This window comes from Ambystoma mexicanum, chromosome 11 (assembly GCF_040938575.1).
Source record: "Ambystoma mexicanum isolate Mex_15411 chromosome 11, UKY_AmexF1_1, whole genome shotgun sequence".
NCBI lineage: Eukaryota > Metazoa > Chordata > Amphibia > Caudata > Ambystomatidae > Ambystoma > Ambystoma mexicanum.
In genome coordinates, this window is record NC_090934.1 from 826042677 (window position 1) to 826062467 (window position 19791).

Consider the following 19791-nt stretch of genomic DNA (forward strand, 5'->3'; position numbering starts at 1 on the left):
GAAACGCCAGAACAACTAGGCCTAGAGCACAAAGATGCAGTCAGGTTGAAATAACGAGATACTGAAGAGCAATTTTGTATTTCAGAGTGGGAAAAACAAATATGACCCCGACGTGATTTGAACACACAACCTTCTGATCTGGAGTCAGACGTGCTACCATTGCGCCACGAGGTCCTTGTGGCAATCCACCTGGGTAGTCTGATGACAGAATAAAGGTAGGAGACGTACATGGACCTGCAGAGCCTCATTGCTTCTTTAAGTAGACTGGCTAGGATAGCTTCCTTCTGTGCATCAGTACACGCTGCAGCCAAACCCTTCCCATGAAGTCTTGATGTTTATGAATTGAATGGCAAGTTTTGAAAAACTAAAGCAAGCGAGAATAATTTCTTGCAGTTTATTGGATTTTTTGGACGTCAGCAGACGAGACCTGCGAGAGGTAAACAGAAGTTCATAGTTGGTCATGCTGAATTTTTGAGCCAAAATGCATCGTCCCTGGGTGGGCTTGAACCACCAACCTTTCGGTTAACAGCCCAACGCGCTAACCGATTGCGCCACAGAGACTCATGCAGTGTTTACACTGGGGCCTGATTGGTGTGCTGTTTGCTTATTCTTCCCAGGCAACCTGAAAGTATTTCTAAAATAGCTCTATTTCCCACAGCAAATCAGGGTATCAAGCACTTCCCTACCTCCCCTAATCCACAAACACAGGGGATTTAGTAGAGGACAGAGCCCATCAACAGTGCACCAAATGTCCTCTGTGTAGGCATAACTTGCTATGAGGAGAAAGCCACAGTTGCGCACTTGTGTTAAAAGGGGACAGTAGGCTGAACCCAGAGAACACGGGAGAAATGACTCAGGTTTACTGAGTGGAACACTCTGTGTCTTTGTGCCAAAAACAGCAGCGTCTTTTCGGTTAACAGCCGAACGCGCTAACCAATTGCGCCACAGAGACTCACTGGCATGTGTGTTCTGCCTTTGGCCTGATTGCATTGCTATTTTTTTCTGATTGGCAGAAAACCTGAACTTTTTTCTGAAAAAGGCATGCCTCTCTTAGCACTGCAGTGCATTAGACTGCCCCCTTGCTTCCCTGAGTCCCCAAATACACAACCACCTTGGGCACAATAGAAGACACATTCCAGCAGATTTAGCAAGAGTGCACCAAGGATTCTATATGTAGGTACCTTGCTGAGAAGCAAGACCTGCAGTTGCATTCTTCTGTTAAAAGAGGGCAGCAGAGTGCACCAAGAGAACTTGGGGGAAGTAGCTTATGTTAACTACTTGCCATGCTCTTTATAGATCCCTCTGTTTGACTGGGTGAATTCTAATTTCTGGGGTAGAGTAAGCAATTTTTGGATCTAGATGCTGTGCGCAACAGGAATGCTATATACTGCACTTTACTGCTACTGAAAAGTTACCAATTTTACAGGATGTTCAGGTAAGCTTTGTTTCAGAAAACAACTTGCTAGAGGCACTAAGACAGATTACTGGGACAAAGGAAGAGGGTTTGGGGATTAGAACATCTCCTATGAAAGGTACTGTCATGCCCGAGACAACTCTGAGTGTCACCTCAAATTCTAAGAAATGCAAACTAGGGACCTACGCTTTTTATTGCCAGTGGATCTTTGTGTTTCAGACAAATGTGCACGCCTCCCAGAGCCCCTTGCAATGCACTTAGGGAAATGGGGGAAGGTGCTGTGAAGCCCTCTCGCTGACAATGTCTCTCTTGTCTATAATGTATCTATGAGAGAGAGAGAAATAGGCAATGCGAGAGTGAAAAAGTAAAATGGAAATGTGTCTACTGAGACCAGTATAAGGGGAAATCCTCACAATCCAGGACCGACAGTTGATTGGGAGGGCGCTTACAGGTTTCCGACACCAGACCGGTACCTGAACTCACAAACCCAAACTGCAAAGTGATGCCCATTGCCACTAGACTGCCGACCCCCTTTCGGGGCCCCAGCATATATCCTTTAGTCACACCTAGAGTTCCCAGGACAGTGCAGCATTCAGCGATTACACGAAAATATTGACAGCGCTAGGAGGCCATGCAAATGGCAGAGGTATGCTTTACAAAGCCCACGTAGCGTGCACAAAACAGCACATCAGTCAGGCCCACTTGAAGAGATGGTAAAGAGGAAATACTTCTGCTGCATCCAGTAAAACATAGAGATTGGCCTGCTTTAAAGGTTGACCATGTCCTTCATGGGTGTCTGTCAATATGATACTTCCCTGCTGCAAAGCTTACATTCGAAACGCCAGAACAACTAGGCCCAGAGCACAAAGATGCAGTCAGGTTGAAATAACGAGATACTGAAGAGCAATTTTGTATTTCAGAGTGGGAAAAGCAAATATGACCCCGATGTGATTTGAACACACAACCTTCTGATCTGGAGTCAGACACGCTACCATTGCGCCACAAGGTCCTTGTGGCAGTCCACCTGGTGTGTCTGATGACAGAATAAAGGTAGGAGACCTACATGCACCTGCAGAGCCTCACTGCTTCTTTAAGTAGACTGGCTAGGATAGCTTCCTTCTGTGCATCAGTACACGCTGCAGCCAAACCCTTCCCATGAAGTCTTGATGTTTATGAATTGAATGGCAAGTTTTGAAAAACTAAAGCAAGCGAGAAGAATTGCTTGCAGTTTATTGGATTTTTTGGACGTCAGCAGACGAGACCTGCGAGAGGTAAACAGAAGTTCATAGTTGGTCATGCTGAATTTTTGAGCCAAAATGCATCGTCCCTGGGTGGGCTTGAAGCACCAACCTTTCGGTTAACAGCCGAACGCGCTAACCGATTGCGCCACAGAGACTCATGCATTGCTTACACTGGGGCCTGATTGTTGTGCTGTTTGCTTATGCTTCCCAGGCAACCTGAAAATATTTCTAAAATAGCTCTATTTCCCACAGCAAATCAGGGTATCAAGCACTTCCCTACCTCCCGTAATCCACAAACACAGGGGATTTAGTAGAGGACAGAGCCCATCAACAGTGCACCAAATGCCCTCTGTGTAGGCATAACTTGCTATGAGGAGAAAGCCACAGTTGCACACTTGTGTTAAAAGGGGACAGTAGGCTGAACCCAGAGAACACGGGAGAAATGACTCAGGTTTACTGAGTGGAACACTCTGTGTCTTTGTGCCCAAAATAGCAGCGTCTTTTCGGTTAACAGCCGAACGCGCTAACCAATTGCGCCACAGAGACTCACTGGCATGTGTTTTCTGCCTTTGGCCTGATTGCATTGCTATTTTTTTCTGATTGGCAGAAAACCTGAACTTTTTTCTGAAAAAGGCATGCCTCTCTTAGCACTGCAGTGCATTAGACTGCTCCCTTGCTTCCCTGAGTCCCCAAATACACAACCACCTTGGGCACAATAGAAGACACATTCCAGCAGATTTAGCAAGAGTGCACCAAGGTTTCTATATGTAGGTACCTTGCTGAGAAGCAAGACCTGCAGTTGCATTCTTCTGTTAAAAGAGGGCAGCAGAGTGCACCAAGAGAACTTGGGGGAAGTAGCTTATGTTAACTACTTGCCATGCTCTTTATAGAGCCCTCGGTTTGACTGGGTGAATTCTAATTTCTGGGGTAGAGTAAGCAATTTTTGGATCTAGATGCTGTGCGCAACAGGAATGCTATATACTGCACTGTACTGCTACTGAAAAGTTACCAATTTTACAGGATGTTCAGGTAAGCTTTGTTTCAGAAAACAACTTGCTAGAGGCACTAAGACAGATTACTGGGAAAAAGGAAGAGGGTTTGGGGATTAGCACATCTCCTATGAAAGGTACAGTCACGCCCGAGACAACTCATAGTGTTACCTCAAATTCTAAGAAATGCAAACTAGGGACCTACGCTTTTTATTGCCAGTGGATCTTTGTGTTTCAGACAAATGTGCACGCCTCCCAGAGCCCCATGCAATGCACTTAGGGAAATGGGGGAAGGTGCTGTGCAACCCTCTCGCTGACAATGTCTCTCTTGTCTATAATGTATCTATGAGAGAGAGAGAAATAGGCAATGCGAGAGTGAAAAAGTAAAATGGAAATGTGTCTACTGAGACCAGTATAAGGGGAAATCCTCACAATCCAGGACCGACAGTTGATTGGGAGGGCGCTTACAGGTTTCCGACACCAGACCGGTACCTGAACTCATAAACCCAAACTGCAAAGTGATGGGCATTGCCACTAGACTGCCGACCCCCTTTCGGGGCCGCAGCATATTTCCTTTAGTCACACCTAGAGTTCCCAGGACAGTGCAGCATTCAGCGATTACACGAAAATATTGACAGCGCTAGGAGGCCATGCAAATGGCAGAGGTATGCTTTACAAAGCCCACGTAGCGTGCACAAAACAGCACATCAGTCAGGCCCACTTGAAGAGATGGTAAAGAGGAAATACTTCTGCTGCATCCAGTAAAACATAGAGATTGGCCTGCTTTAAAGGTTGACCATGTCCTTCATGGGTGTCTGTCAATATGATACTTCCCTGCTGCAAAGCTTACATTCGAAACGCCAGAACAACTAGGCCCAGAGCACAAAGATGCAGTCAGGTTGAAATAACGAGATACTGAAGAGCAATTTTGTATTTCAGAGTGGGAAAAGCAAATATGACCCCGACGTGATTTGAACACGCAACCTTCTGATCTGGAGTCAGACGTGCTACTATTGCGCCACGAGGTCCTTGTGGCAATCCACATGGTGTGTCTGATGACAGAATAAAGGTAGGAGACGTACATGCACCCGCAGAGCCTCATTGCTTCTTTAAGTAGACTGGCTAGGATAGCTTCCTTCTGTGCATCAGTACACGCTGCAGCCAAACCCTTCCCATGAAGTCTTGATGTTTATGAATTGAATGGCAAGTTTTGAAAAACTAAAGCAAGCGAGAAGAATTGCTTGCAGTTTATTGGATTTTTTGGACGTCAGCAGACGAGACCTGCGAGAGGTAAACAGAAGTTCATAGTTGGTCACGCTGAATTTTTGAGCCAAAATGCATCGTCCCTGGGTGGGCTTGAACCACCATCCTTTCGGTTAACAGCCGAACGCGCTAACCGATTGCGCCACAGAGACTCATGCAGTGCTTACACTGGGGCCTGATTGGTGTGCTGTTTGCTTATGCTTCCCAGGCAACCTGAAAATATTTCTAAAATAGCTCTATTTCCCACAGCAAATCAGGGTATCAAGCACTTCCCTACCTCCCCTAATCCACAAACACAGGGGATTTAGTAGAGGACAGAGCCCATCAACAGTGCACCAAATGCCCTCTGTGTAGGCATAACTTGCTATGAGGAGAAAGCCACAGTTGCGCACTTGTGTTAAAAGGGGACAGTAGGCTGAACCCAGAGAACACGGGAGAAATGACTCAGGTTTACTGAGTGGAACACTCTGTGTCTTTGTGCCAAAAACAGCAGCGTCTTTTCGGTTAACAGCCGAACGCGCTAACCAATTGTGCCACAGAGACTCACTGGCATGTGTGTTCTGCCTTTGGCCTGATTGCATTGCTATTTTTTTCTGATTGGCAGAAAACCTGAACTTTTTTCTGAAAAAGGCATGCTTCTCTTAGCACTACAGTGCATTAGACTGCTCCCTTGCTTCCCTGAGTCCCCAAATACACAACCACCTTGGGCACAATAGAAGACACATTCCAGCAGATTTAGCAAGAGTGCACCAAGGTTTCTATATGTAGGTACCTTGCTGAGAAGCAAGACCTGCAGTTGCATTCTTCTGTTAAAAGAGGGCAGCAGAGTGCACCAAGAGAACTTGGGGGAAGTAGCTTATGTTAACTACTTGCCATGCTCTTTATAGATCCCTCTGTTTGACTGGGTGAATTCTAATTTCTGGGGTAGAGTAAGCAATTTTTGGATCTAGATGCTGTGCGCACCAGGAATGCTATATACTGCACTGTACTGCTACTGAAAAGTTACCAATTTTACAGGATGTTCAGGTAAGCTTTGTTTCAGAAAACAACTTGCTAGAGGCACTAAGACAGATTACTGGGACAAAGGAAGAGGGTTTGGGGATTAGCACATCTCCTATGAAAGGTACAGTCACGCCCGAGACAACTCATAGTGTCAGCTAAAATTCTAAGAAATGCAAACTAGGGACCTACGCTTTTTATTGCCAGTGGATCTTTGTGTTTCAGACAAATGTGCACGCCTCCCAGAGCCCCATGCAATGCACTTAGGGAAATGGGGGAAGGTGCTGTGCAACCCTCTCGCTGACAATGTCTCTCTTGTCTATAATGTATCTATGAGAGAGAGAGAAATAGGCAATGCGAGAGTGAAAAAGTAAAATGGAAATGTGTCTACTGAGACCAGTATAAGGGGAAATCCTCACAATCCAGGACCGACAGTTGATTGGGAGGGCGCTTACAGGTTTCCGACACCAGACCGGTACCTGAACTCACAAACCCAAACTGCAAAGTGATGGGCATTGCCACTAGACTGCCGACCCCCTTTCGGGGCCCCAGCATATATCCTTTAGTCACACCTAGAGTTCCCAGGACAGTGCAGCATTCAGCGATTACACGAAAATATTGACAGCGCTAGGAGGCCATGCAAATGGCAGAGGTATGCTTTACAAAGCCCACGTAGCGTGCACAAAACAGCACATCAGTCAGGCCCACTTGAAGAGATGGTAAAGAGGAAATACTTCTGCTGCATCCAGTAAAACATAGAGATTGGCCTGCTTTAAAGGTTGACCATGTCCTTCATGGGTGTCTGTCAATATGATACTTCCCTGCTGCAAAGCTTACATTCGAAACGCCAGAACAACTAGGCCCAGAGCACAAAGATGCAGTCAGGTTGAAATAACGAGATACTGAAGAGCAATTTTGTATTTCAGAGTGGGAAAAGCAAATATGAGCCCGACGTGATTTGAACACGCAACCTTCTGATCTGGAGTCAGACGGGCTACCATTGCGCCAAGAGGTCCTTGTGGCAGTCCACCTGGTGTGTCTGATGACAGAATAAAGGTAGGAGACCTACATGCACCTGCAGAGCCTCATTGCTTCTTTAAGTAGACTGGCTAGGATAGCTTCCTTCTGTGCATCAGTACACGCTGCAGCCAAACCCTTCCCATGAAGTCTTGATGTTTATGAATTGAATGGCAAGTTTTGAAAAACTAAAGCAAGCGAGAAGAATTGCTTGCAGTTTATTGGATTTTTTGGACGTCAGCAGACGAGACCTGCGAGAGGTAAACAGAAGTTCATAGTTGGTCACGCTGAATTTTTGAGCCAAAATGCATCGTCCCTGGGTGGGCTTGAACCACCATCCTTTCGGTTAACAGCCGAACGCGCTAACCGATTGCGCCACAGAGACTCATGCAGTGCTTACACTGGGGCCTGATTGGTGTGCTGTTTGCTTATGCTTCCCAGGCAACCTGAAAATATTTCTAAAATAGCTCTATTTCCCACAGCAAATCAGGGTATCAAGCATTTCCCTACCTTCCCTAATCCACAAACACAGGGGATTTAGTAGAGGACAGAGCCCATCAACAGTGCACCAAATGTCCTCTGTGTAGGCATAACTTGCTATGAGGAGAAAGCCACAGTTGCGCACTTGTGTTAAAAGGGGACAGTAGGCTGAACCCAGAGAACACGGGAGAAATGACTCTGGTTTACTGAGTGGAACACTCTGTGTCTTTGTGCCAAAAACAGCAGCGTCTTTTCGGTTAACAGCCGAACGCGCTAACCAATTGTGCCACAGAGACTCACTGGCATGTGTGTTCTGCCTTTGGCCTGATTGCATTGCTATTTTTTTCTGATTGGCAGAAAACCTGAACTTTTTTCTGAAAAAGGCATGCTTCTCTTAGCACTGCAGTGCATTAGACTGCTCCCTTGCTTCCCTGAGTCCCCAAATACACAACCACCTTGGGCACAATAGAAGACACATTCCAGCAGATTTAGCAAGAGTGCACCAAGGTTTCTATATGTAGGTACCTTGCTGAGAAGCAAGACCTGCAGTTGCATTCTTCTGTTAAAAGAGGGCAGCAGAGTGCACCAAGAGAACTTGGGGGAAGTAGCTTATGTTAACTACTTGCCATGCTCTTTATAGATCCCTCTGTTTGACTGGGTGAATTCTAATTTCTGGGGTAGAGTAAGCAATTTTTGGATCTAGATGCTGTGCGCAACAGGAATGCTATATACTGCACTGTACTGCTACTGAAAAGTTACCAATTTTACAGGATGTTCAGGTAAGCTTTGTTTCAGAAAACAACTTGCTAGAGGCACTAAGACAGATTACTGGGACAAAGGAAGAGGGTTTGGGGATTAGCACATCTCCTATGAAAGGTACAGTCACGCCCGAGACAACTCATAGTGTCACCTCAAATTCTAAGAAATGCGAACTGGGGTCCTACGCCTTTTATTGCCAGTGGATCTTTGTTTTTCAGACAAATGTGCACGCCTCCCAGAGCCCCATGCAATGCACTTAGGGAAATGGGGGAAGGTGCTGTGCAACCCTCTCGCTGACAATGTCTCTCTTGTCTATAATGTATCTATGAGAGAGAGAGAATTAGGCAATGCGAGAGTGAAAAAGTAAAATGGAAATGTGTCTACTGGGACCAGTATAAGGGGAAATCCTCACAATCCAGGACCGACAGTTGATTGGGAGGGCGCTTACAGGTTTCCGACACCAGACCGGTACCTGAACTCACAAACCCAAACTGCAAAGTGATGGGCATTGCCACTAGACTGCCGACCCCCTTTCGGGGCCGCAGCATATTTCCTTTAGTCACACCTAGAGTTCCCAGGACAGTGCAGCATTCAGCGATTACACGAAAATATTGACAGCGCTAGGAGGCCATGCAAATGGCAGAGGTATGCTTTACAAAGCCCACGTAGCGTGCACAAAACAGCACATCAGTCAGGCCCACTTGAAGAGATGGTAAAGAGGAAATACTTCTGCTGCATCCAGTAAAACATAGAGATTGGCCTGCTTTAAAGGTTGACCATGTCCTTCATGGGTGTCTGTCAATATGATACTTCCCTGCTGCAAAGCTTACATTCGAAACGCCAGAACAACTAGGCCCAGAGCACAAAGATGCAGTCAGGTTGAAATAACGAGATACTGAAGAGCAATTTTGTATTTCAGAGTGGGAAAAGCAAATATGACCCCGACGTGATTTGAACACGCAACCTTCTGATCTGGAGTCAGACGTACTACCATTGCGCCACGAGGTCCTTGTGGCAATCCACCTGGTGTGTCTGATGACAGAATAAAGGTAGGAGACGTACATGCACCCGCAGAGCCTCATTGCTTCTTTAAGTAGACTGGCTAGGATAGCTTCCTTCTGTGCATCAGTACACGCTGCAGCCAAACCCTTCCCATGAAGTCTTGATGTTTATGAATTGAATGGCAAGTTTTGAAAAACTAAAGCAAGCGAGAAGAATTGCTTGCAGTTTATTGGATTTTTTGGACGTCAGCAGACGAGACCTGCGAGAGGTAAACAGAAGTTCATAGTTGGTCATGCTGAATTTTTGAGCCAAAATGCATCGTCCCCGGGTGGGCTTGAACCACCATCCTTTCGGTTAACAGCCGAACGCGCTAACCGATTGCGCCACAGAGACTCATGCAGTGCTTACACTGGGGCCTGATTGGTGTGCTGTTTGCTTATGCTTCCCAGGCAACCTGAAAATTTTTCTAAAATAGCTCTATTTCCCACAGCAAATCAGGGTATCAAGCACTTCCCTACCTCCCCTAATCCACAAACACAGGGGATTTAGTAGAGGACAGAGCCCATCAACAGTGCACCAAATGCCCTCTGTGTAGGCATAACTTGCTATGAGGAGAAAGCCACAGTTGCGCACTTGTGTTAAAAGGGGACAGTAGGCTGAACCCAGAGAACACGGGAGAAATGACTCAGGTTTACTGAGTGGAACACTCTGTGTCTTTGTGCCAAAAACAGCAGCGTCTTTTCGGTTAACAGCCGAACGCGCTAACCAATTGTGCCACAGAGACTCACTGGCATGTGTGTTCTGCCTTTGGCCTGATTGCATTGCTATTTTTTTCTGATTGGCAGAAAACCTGAACTTTTTTCTGAAAAAGGCATGCTTCTCTTAGCACTACAGTGCATTAGACTGCTCCCTTGCTTCCCTGAGTCCCCAAATACACAACCACCTTGGGCACAATAGAAGACACATTCCAGCAGATTTAGCAAGAGTGCACCAAGGTTTCTATATGTAGGTACCTTGCTGAGAAGCAAGACCTGCAGTTGCATTCTTCTGTTAAAAGAGGGCAGCAGAGTGCACCAAGAGAACTTGGGGGAAGTAGCTTATGTTAACTACTTGCCATGCTCTTTATAGATCCCTCTGTTTGACTGGGTGAATTCTAATTTCTGGGGTAGAGTAAGCAATTTTTGGATCTAGATGCTGTGCGCAACAGGAATGCTATATACTGCACTGTACTGCTACTGAAAAGTTACCAATTTTACAGGATGTTCAGGTAAGCTTTGTTTCAGAAAACAACTTGCTAGAGGCACTAAGACAGATTACTGGGACAAAGGAAGAGGGTTTGGGGATTAGCACATCTCCTATGAAAGGTACAGTCACGCCCGAGACAACTCTGAGTGTCACCTCAAATTCTAAGAAATGCGAACTGGGGTCCTACGCCTTTTATTGCCAGTGGATCTTTGTGTTTCAGACAAATGTGCACGCCTCCCAGAGCCCCATGCAATGCACTTAGGGAAATGGGGGAAGGTGCTGTGCAACCCTCTCGCTGACAATGTCTCTCTTGTCTATAATGTATCTATGAGAGAGAGAGAAATAGGCAATGCGAGAGTGAAAAAGTAAAATGGAAATGTGTCTACTGAGACCAGTATAAGGGGAAATCCTCACAAACCAGGACCGACAGTTGATTGGGAGGGCGCTTACAGGTTTTCCGACACCAGACCGGTACCTGAACTCACAAACCCAAACTGCAAAGTGATGCCCATTGCCACTAGACTGCCGACCCCCTTTCGGGGCCCCAACATATATCCTTTAGTCACACCTAGAGTTCCCAGGACAGTGCAGCATTCAGCGATTACACGAAAATATTGACAGCGCTAGGAGGCCATGCAAATGGCAGAGGTATGCTTTACAAAGCCCACGTAGCGTGCACAAAACAGCACATCAGTCAGGCCCACTTGAAGAGATGGTAAAGAGGAAATACTTCTGCTGCATCCAGTAAAACATAGAGATTGGCCTGCTTTAAAGGTTGACCATGTCCTTCATGGGTGTCTGTCAATATGATACGTCCCTGCTGCAAAGTTTACATTCGAAACGCCAGAACAACTAGGCCCAGAGCACAAAGATGCAGTCAGGTTGAAATAACGAGATACTGAAGAGCAATTTTGTATTTCAGAGTGGGAAAAGCAAATATAACCCCGACGTGATTTGAACACACAACCTTCTGATCTGGAGTCAGACGCGCTACCATTGCGCCACGAGGTCCTTGTGGCAGTCCCCCTGGTGTGTCTGATGACAGAATAAAGGTAGGAGACGTACATGCACCTGCAGAGCCTCATTGCGTCTTTAAGTAGACTGGCTAGGATAGCTTCCTTCTGTGCATCAGTACACGCTGCAGCCAAACCCTTCCCATGAAGTCTTGATGTTTATGAATTGAATGGCAAGTTTTGAAAAACTAAAGCAAGCGAGAAGAATTGCTTGCAGTTTATTGGATTTTTTGGACGTCAGCAGACGAGACCTGCGAGAGGTAAACAGAAGTTCATAGTTGGTCATGCTGAATTTTTGAGCCAAAATGCACCGTCCCTGGGTGGGCTTGAACCACCAACCTTTCGGTTAACAGCCGAACGCGCTAACCGATTGCGCCTCAGAGACTCATGAAGTGCTTACACTGGGGCCTGATTGGTGTGCTGTTTGCTTATGCTTCCCAGGCAACCTGAAAATATTTCTAAAATAGCTCCTTTTCCCACAGCAAATCAGGGTATCAAGCACTTCCCTACCTCCCCTAATCCACAAACACAGGGGATTTAGTAGAGGACAGAGCCCATCAACAGTGCACCAAATGCCCTCTGTATAGGCATAACTTGCTATGAGGAGAAAGCCACAGTTGCGCACTTGTGTTAAAAGGGGACAGTAGGCTGAACCCAGAGAACACGGGAGAAATGACTCAGGTTTACTGAGTGGAACACTCTGTGTCTTTGTGCCAAAAACAGCAGCGTCTTTTCGGTTAACAGCCGAACGCGCTAACCAATTGCGCCACAGAGACTCACTGGCATGTGTGTTCTGCCTTTGGCCTGATTGCATTGCTATTTTTTTCTGATTGGCAGAAAACCTGAACTTTTTTCTGAAAAAGGCATGCCTCTCTTAGCACTGCAGTGCATTAGACTGCTCCCTTGTTTCCCTGAGTCCCCAAATACACAACCACCCTGGGCACAATAGAAGACACATTCCAGCAGATTTAGCAAGAGTGCACCAAGGATTCTATATGTAGGTACCTTGCTGAGAAGCAAGACCTGCAGTTGCATTCTTCTGTTAAAAGAGGGCAGCAGAGTGCACCAAGAGAACTTGGGGAAAGTAGCTTATGTTAACTACTTGCCATGCTCTTTATAGATCCCTCTGTTTGATTGGGTGAATTCTAATTTCTGGGGTAGAGTAAGCAATTTTTGGATCTAGATGCTGTGCGCAACAGGAATGCTATATACTGCACTGTACTGCTACTGAAAAGTTACCAATTTTACAGGATGTTCAGGTTAGCTTTGTTTCAGAAAACAACTTGCTAGAGGCACTAAGACAGATTACTGGGACAAAGGAAGAGGGTTTGTGGATTAGCACATCTCCTATGAAAGGTACAGTCACGCCCGAGACAACTCTGAGTGTCACCTCAAATTCTAAGAAATGCAAACTAGGGACCTACGCTTTTTATTGCCAGTGGATCTTTGTGTTTCAGACAAATGTGAACGCCTCCCAGAGCCCCTTGCAATGCACTTAGGGAAATGGGGGAAGGTGCTCTGAAGCCCTCTCGCTGACAATGTCTCTCTTGTCTATAATGTATCTATGAGAGAGAGAGAAATAGGCAATGCGAGAGTGAAAAAGTAAAATGGAAATGTGTCTACTGAGACCAGTATAAGGGGAAATCCTCACAATCCAGGACCGACAGTTGATTGGGAGGGCGCTTACAGGTTTCCGACACCAGACCGGTACCTGAACTCACAAACCCAAACTGCAAAGTGATGGGCATTGCCACTAGACTGCCGACCCCCTTTCGGGGCCCCAGCATATATCCTTTAGTCACACCTAGAGTTCCCAGGACAGTGCAGCATTCAGCGATTACACGAAAATATTGACAGCGCTAGGAGGCCATGCAAATGGCAGAGGTATGCTTTACAAAGCCCACGTAGCGTGCACAAAACAGCACATCAGTCAGGCCCACTTGAAGAGATGGTAAAGAGGAAATACTTCTGCTGCATCCAGTAAAACATAGAGATTGGCCTGCTTTAAAGGTTGACCATGTCCTTCATGGGTGTCTGTCAATATGATACTTCCCTGCTGCAAAGCTTACATTCGAAACGCCAGAACAACTAGGCCCAGAGCACAAAGATGCAGTCAGGTTGAAATAACGAGATACTGAAGAGCAATTTTGTATTTCAGAGTGGGAAAAGCAAATATGACCTCGACGTGATTTGAACACGCAACCTTCTGATCTGGAGTCAGACGCACTACCATTGCGCCACGAGGTCCTTTTGGCAGTCCCCTTGGTGTGTCTGATGACAGAGTAAAGGTAGGAGACGTACATGCACCTGCAGAGCCTCATTGCTTCTTTAAGTAGACTGGCTAGGATAGCTTCCTTCTGTGCATCAGTACACGCTGCAGCCAAACCCTTCCCATGAAGTCTTGATGTTTATGAATTGAATGGCAAGTTTTGAAAAACTAAAGCAAGCGAGAAGAATTGCTTGCAGTTTATTGGATTTTTTGGACGTCAGCAGACGAGACCTGCGAGAGGTAAACAGAAGTTCATAGTTGGTCATGCTGAATTTTTGAGCCAAAATGCATCGTCCCTGGGTGGGCTTGAACCAACAACCTTTCGGTTAACAGCCGAACGCGCTAACCGATTGCACCACAGAGACTCATGCAGTGCTTACACTGGGGCCTGATTGGTGTGCTGTTTGCTTATGCTCCCCAGGCAACCTGAAAATATTTCTAAAATAGCTCTATTTCCCACAGCAAATCAGGGTATCAAGCACTTCCCTACCTCCCGTAATCCACAAACACAGGGGATTTAGTAGAGGACAGAGCCCATCAACAGTGCACCAAATGCCCTCTGTGTAGGCATAACTTGCTATGAGGAGAAAGCCACAGTTGCGCACTTGTGTTAAAAGGGGACAGTAGGCTGAACCCAGAGAACACGGGAGAAATGACTCAGGTTTACTGAGTGGAACACTCTGTGTCTTTGTGCCCAAAACAGCAGCGTCTTTTCGGTTAACAGCCGAACGCGCTAACCAATTGCGCCACAGAGACTCACTGGCATGTGTGTTCTGCCTTTGGCCTGATTGCATTGCTATTTTTTTCTGATTGGCAGAAAACCTGAACTTTTTTCTGAAAAAGGCATGCCTCTCTTAGCACTGCAGTGCATTAGACTGCTCCCTTGCTTCCCTGAGTCCCCAAATACACAACCACCTTGGGCACAATAGAAGACACATTCCAGCAGATTTAGCAAGAGTGCACCAAGGATTCTATATGTAGGTACCTTGCTGAGAAGCAAGACCTGCAGTTGCATTCTTCTGTTAAAAGAGGGCAGCAGAGTTCACCAAGAGAACTTGGGGGAAGTAGCTTATGTTAACTACTTGCCATGCTCTTTATAGATCCCTCTGTTTGACTGGGTGAATTCTAATTTCTGGGGTAGAGTAAGCAATTTTTGGATCTAGATGCTGTGCGCAACAGGAATGCTATATACTGCACTGTACTGATACTGAAAAGTTACCAATTTTACAGGATGTTCAGGTAAGCCTTGTTTCAGAAAACAACTTGCTAGAGGCACTAAGACAGATTACTGGGACAAAGGAAGAGGGTTTGGGGATTAGCACATCTCCTATGAAAGGTACAGTCACGCCCGAGACAACTCTGAGTGTCACCTCAAATTCTAAGAAATGCAAACTAGGGACCTACGCTTTTTATTGCCAGTGGATCTTTGTGTTTCAGACAAATGTGCACGCCTCCCAGAGCCCCTTGCAATGCACTTAGGGAAAGGGGGGAAGGTGCTGTGAAGCCCTCTCGCTGACAATGTCTCTCTTGTCTATAATGTAACTATGAGAGAGAGAGAAATAGGCAATGCGAGAGTGAAAAAGTAAAATGGAAATGTGTCTACTGAGACCAGTATAAGGGGAAATCCTCACAATCCAGGACCGACAGTTGATTGGGAGGGCGCTTACAGGTTTCCGACACCAGACCGGTACCTGAACTCACAAACCCAAACTGCAAAGTGATGGGCATTGCCACTAGACTGCCGACCCCCTTTCGGGGCCCCAGCATATATCCTTTAGTCACACCTAGAGTTCCCAGGACAGTGCAGCATTCAGCGATTACACGAAAATATTGACAGCGCTAGGAGGCCATGCAAATGGCAGAGGTATGCTTTACAAAGCCCACGTAGCGTGCACAAAACAGCACATCAGTCAGGCCCACTTGAAGAGATGGTAAAGAGGAAATACTTCTGCTGCATCCAGTAAAACATAGCGATTGGCCTGCTTTAAAGCTTGACCATGTCCTTCATGGGTGTCTGTCAATATGATACTTCCCTGCTGCAAAGCTTACATTCGAAACGCCAGAACAACTAGGCCCAGAGCACAAAGATGCAGTCAGGTTGAAATAACGAGATACTGAAGAGCAATTTTGTATTTCAGAGTGGGAAAAGGAAGTATGACCCCGACGTGATTTGAACACACAACCTTCTGATCTGGAGTCAGACGCGCTACCATTGCGCCACGAGGTCCTTGCGGCAATCCACCTGGTGTGTCTGATGACAGAATAAAGGTAGGAGACGTGCATGGACCTGCAGAGCCTCATTGCTTCTTTAAGTAGACTGGCTAGGATAGCTTCCTTCTGTGCATCAGAACACGCTGCAGCCAAACCCTTCCCATGAAGTCTTGATGTTTATGAATTGAATGGCAAGTTTTGAAAACCTAAAGCAAGCGAGAAGAATTGCTTGCAGTTTATTGGATTTTTTGGACGTCAGCAGACGAGACCTGCGAGAGGTAAACAGAAGTTCATAGTTGGTCATGCTGAATTTTTGAGCCAAAATGCACCGTCCCTGGGTGGGCTTGAACCACCAACCTTTCGGTTAACAGCCGAACGCGCTAACCGATTGCGCCACAGAGACTCATGCAGTTCTTACACGGGGGCCTGATTGGTGTGCTGTTTGCTTATGTTTCCCAGGCAACCTGAAAATATTTCTAAAATAGCTCTATTTCCCACAGCAAATCAGGGTATCAAGCACTTCCCTACCTCCCCTAATCCACAAACACAGGGGATTTAGTAGAGGGCAGAGCCCATCAACAGTGCACCAAATGTCCTCTGTATAGGCATAACTTGCTATGAGGAGAAAGCCACAGTTGCGCACTTGTGTTAAAAGGGTACAGTAGGCTGAACCCAGAGAACACGGGAGAAATGACTCAGGTTTACTGAGTGGAACACTCTGTGTCTTTGTGCCAAAAACAGCAGCGTCTTTTCGGTTAACAGCCGAACGCGCTAACCAGTTGCGCCACAGAGACTCACTGGCATGTGTGTTCTGCCTTTGGCCTGATTGCATTGCTATTTTTTTCTGATTGGCAGAAAACCTGAACTTTTTTCTGAAAAAGGCATGCCTCTCTTAGCACTGCAGTGCATTAGACTGCTCCCTTGCTTCCCTGAGTCCCCAAATACACAACCACCTTGGGCACAATAGAAGTCACATTCCAGCAGATTTAGCAAGAGTGCACCAAGGATTCTATATGTAGGTACCTTGCTGAGAAGCAAGACCTGCAGTTGCATTCTTCTGTTAAAAGAGGGCAGCAGAGTGCACCAAGAGAACTTGGGGGAAGTAGCTTATGTTAACTACTTGCCATGCTCTTTATAGATCCCTCTGTTTGACTGGGTGAATTCTAATTTCTGGGGTAGAGTAAGCAATTTTTGGATCTAGATGCTGTGCGCAACAGGAATGCTATATACTGCACTGTACTGCTACTGAAAAGTTACCAATTTTACAGGATGTTCAGGTAAGCTTTGTTTCAGAAAACAACTTGCTAGAGGCACTAAGACAGATTACTGGGACAAAGGAAGAGGGTTTGGGGATTAGCACATCTCCTATGAAAGGTACAGTCACGCCCGAGACAACTCTGAGTGTCACTTCAAATTCTAAGAAATGCAAACTAGGGACCTACGCTTTTTATTGCCAGTGGATCTTTGTGTTTCAGACAAATGTGCACGCCTCCCAGAGCCCCTTGCAATGCACTTAGGGAAAGGGGGGAAGGTGCTGTGAAGCCCTCTCGCTGACAATGTCTCTCTTGTCTATAATGTATCTATGAGAGAGAGAGAAATAGGCAATGCGAGAGTGAAAAAGTAAAATGGAAATGTGTCTACTGAGACCAGTATAAGGGGAAATCCTCACAATCCAGGATCGACAGTTGATTGGGAGGGCGCTTACAGGTTTCCGACACCAGACCAGTACCTGAACTCACAAACCCAAACTACAAAGTGATGGGCATTGCCACTAGACTGCCGACCCCCTTTCGGGGCCCCAACATATATCCTTTAGTCACACCTAGAGTTCCCAGGACAGTGCAGCATTCAGCAATTACACGAAAATATTGACAGCGCTAGGAGGCCATGCAAATGGCAGAGGTATGCTTTACAAAGCCCACGTAGCATGCACAAAACAGCACATCAGTCAGGCCCACTTGAAGAGATGGTAAAGAGGAAATACTTCTGCTGCATTCAGTAAAACATAGAGATTGGCCTGCTTTAAAGGTTGACCATGTCCTTCATGGGTGTCTGTCAATATGATACTTCCCTGCTGCAAAGCTTACATTCGAAACGCCAGAACAACTAGGCCCAGAGCACAAAGATGCAGTCAGGTTGAAATAACGAGATACTGAAGAGCAATTTTGTATTTCAGAGTGGGAAAAGGAAGTATGACCCCGACGTGATTTGAACACACAACCTTCTGATCTGGAGTCAGACGCGCTACCATTGCGCCACGAGGTCCTTGTGGCAATCCACCTGGTGTGTCTGATGACAGAATAAAGGTAGGAGACCTACATGCACCTGCAGAGCCTCATTGCTTCTTTAAGTAGACTGGCTAGGACAGCTTCCTTCTGTGCATCAGTACACGCTGCAGCCAAACCCTTCCCATGAAGTCTTGATGTTTATGAATTGAATGGCAAGTTTTGAAAAACTAAAGCAAGCGAGAAGAATTGCTTGCAGTTTATTGGATTTTTTGGACGTCAGCAGACGAGACCTGCGAGAGGTAAACAGAAGTCCATAGTTGGTCACGCTGAATTTTTGAGCCAAAATGCAACGTCACTGGGTGGGCTTGAAACACCAACCTTTCGGTTAACAGCCGAACGCGCTAATCGATTGCGCCACAGAGACTCATGCAGTTCTTACACAGGGGCCTGATTGGTGTGCTGTTTGCTTATGCTTCCCAGGCAACCTGAAAATATTTCTAAAATAGCTCTATTTCCCACAGCAAATCAGGGTATCAAGCACTTCCCTACCTCCCCTAATCCACAAACACAGGGGATTTAGTAGAGGACAGAGCCCATCAACAGTGCACCAAATGTCCTCTGTATAGGCATAACTTGCTATGAGGAGAAAGCCACAGTTGCGCACTTGTGTTAAAAGGGGACAGTAGGCTGAACCCATAGAACACGGGAGAAATGACTCAGGTTTACTGAGTGGAACACTCTGTGTCTTTGTGCCAAAAACAGCAGCGTCTTTTCGGTTAACAGCCGAACGCGCTAACCAATTGCGCCACAGAGACTCACTGGCATGTGTGTTCTGCCTTTGGCCTGATTGCATTGCTATTTTTTTCTGATTGGCAGAAAACCTGAACTTTTTTCTGAAAAAGGCATGCCTCTCTTAGCACTGCAGTGCATTAGACTGCTCACTTGCTTCCCTGAGTCCCCAAATACACAACCACCTTGGGCACAATAGAAGACACATTCCAGCAGATTTAGCAAGAGTGCACCAAGGATTCTATATGTAGGTACCTTGCTGAGAAGCAAGACCTGCAGTTGCATTCTTCTGTTAAAAGAGGGCAGCAGAGTGCACCAAGAGAACTTGGGGGAAGTAGCTTATGTTAACTACTTGCCATGCTCTTTATAGATCCCTCTGTTTGACTGGGTGAATTCTAATTTCTGGGGTAGAGTAAGCAATTTTTGGATCTAGATGCTGTGCGCAACAGGAATGCTATATACTGCACTGTACTGCTACTGAAAAGTTACCAATTTTACAGGATGTTCAGGGAAGCTTTGTTTCAGAAAACAACTTGCTAGAGGCACTAAGACAGATTACTGGGACAAAGGAAGAGGGTTTGGGGATTAGCACATCTCCTATGAAAGGTACAGTCACGCCCGAGACAACTCTGAGTGTCACCTCAAATTCTAAGAAATGCAAACTAGGGACCTACGCTTTTTATTGCCAGTGGATCTTTGTGTTTCAGACAAATGTGCACGCCTCCCAGAGCCCCTTGCAATGCACTTAGGGAAAGGGGGGAAGGTGCTGTGAAGCCCTCTCGCTGACAATGTCTCTCTTGTCTATAATGTAACTATGAGAGAGAGAGAAATAGGCAATGCGAGAGTGAAAAAGTAAAATGGAAATGTGTCTA

At 46.1% G+C, this 19791-nt stretch overlaps 15 non-coding genes across 15 annotated transcripts; all 15 read right to left on the minus strand.

Moving 5' to 3' along the window:
* Window positions 1-102: 102 nt before the first annotated feature.
* Window positions 103-174, minus strand: TRNAW-CCA (transfer RNA tryptophan (anticodon CCA)). Its single transcript has one exon. It is a non-coding gene; the product is annotated as a tRNA-Trp (tRNA).
* Window positions 175-487: 313 nt separating this feature from the next.
* TRNAN-GUU (transfer RNA asparagine (anticodon GUU)) lies at window positions 488-561 on the minus strand. The gene has a single exon. It is a non-coding gene; the product is annotated as a tRNA-Asn (tRNA).
* Window positions 562-2351: 1790 nt separating this feature from the next.
* Window positions 2352-2423, minus strand: TRNAW-CCA (transfer RNA tryptophan (anticodon CCA)). Its single transcript has one exon. It is a non-coding gene; the product is annotated as a tRNA-Trp (tRNA).
* Window positions 2424-2736: 313 nt separating this feature from the next.
* On the minus strand, window positions 2737-2810 carry TRNAN-GUU (transfer RNA asparagine (anticodon GUU)). The gene has a single exon. It is a non-coding gene; the product is annotated as a tRNA-Asn (tRNA).
* A 1790-nt stretch (window positions 2811-4600) lies between these two features.
* On the minus strand, window positions 4601-4672 carry TRNAW-CCA (transfer RNA tryptophan (anticodon CCA)). Its single transcript has one exon. It is a non-coding gene; the product is annotated as a tRNA-Trp (tRNA).
* Window positions 4673-4985: 313 nt separating this feature from the next.
* On the minus strand, window positions 4986-5059 carry TRNAN-GUU (transfer RNA asparagine (anticodon GUU)). The gene has a single exon. It is a non-coding gene; the product is annotated as a tRNA-Asn (tRNA).
* A 2175-nt stretch (window positions 5060-7234) lies between these two features.
* Window positions 7235-7308, minus strand: TRNAN-GUU (transfer RNA asparagine (anticodon GUU)). The gene has a single exon. It is a non-coding gene; the product is annotated as a tRNA-Asn (tRNA).
* Window positions 7309-9098: 1790 nt separating this feature from the next.
* On the minus strand, window positions 9099-9170 carry TRNAW-CCA (transfer RNA tryptophan (anticodon CCA)). Its single transcript has one exon. It is a non-coding gene; the product is annotated as a tRNA-Trp (tRNA).
* Window positions 9171-9483: 313 nt separating this feature from the next.
* On the minus strand, window positions 9484-9557 carry TRNAN-GUU (transfer RNA asparagine (anticodon GUU)). Its single transcript has one exon. It is a non-coding gene; the product is annotated as a tRNA-Asn (tRNA).
* Window positions 9558-11348: 1791 nt separating this feature from the next.
* On the minus strand, window positions 11349-11420 carry TRNAW-CCA (transfer RNA tryptophan (anticodon CCA)). The gene has a single exon. It is a non-coding gene; the product is annotated as a tRNA-Trp (tRNA).
* Window positions 11421-11733: 313 nt separating this feature from the next.
* TRNAN-GUU (transfer RNA asparagine (anticodon GUU)) lies at window positions 11734-11807 on the minus strand. The gene has a single exon. It is a non-coding gene; the product is annotated as a tRNA-Asn (tRNA).
* A 1790-nt stretch (window positions 11808-13597) lies between these two features.
* On the minus strand, window positions 13598-13669 carry TRNAW-CCA (transfer RNA tryptophan (anticodon CCA)). Its single transcript has one exon. It is a non-coding gene; the product is annotated as a tRNA-Trp (tRNA).
* Window positions 13670-15846: 2177 nt separating this feature from the next.
* Window positions 15847-15918, minus strand: TRNAW-CCA (transfer RNA tryptophan (anticodon CCA)). The gene has a single exon. It is a non-coding gene; the product is annotated as a tRNA-Trp (tRNA).
* Window positions 15919-16231: 313 nt separating this feature from the next.
* TRNAN-GUU (transfer RNA asparagine (anticodon GUU)) lies at window positions 16232-16305 on the minus strand. Its single transcript has one exon. It is a non-coding gene; the product is annotated as a tRNA-Asn (tRNA).
* A 1790-nt stretch (window positions 16306-18095) lies between these two features.
* Window positions 18096-18167, minus strand: TRNAW-CCA (transfer RNA tryptophan (anticodon CCA)). The gene has a single exon. It is a non-coding gene; the product is annotated as a tRNA-Trp (tRNA).
* Window positions 18168-19791: the final 1624 nt, after the last annotated feature.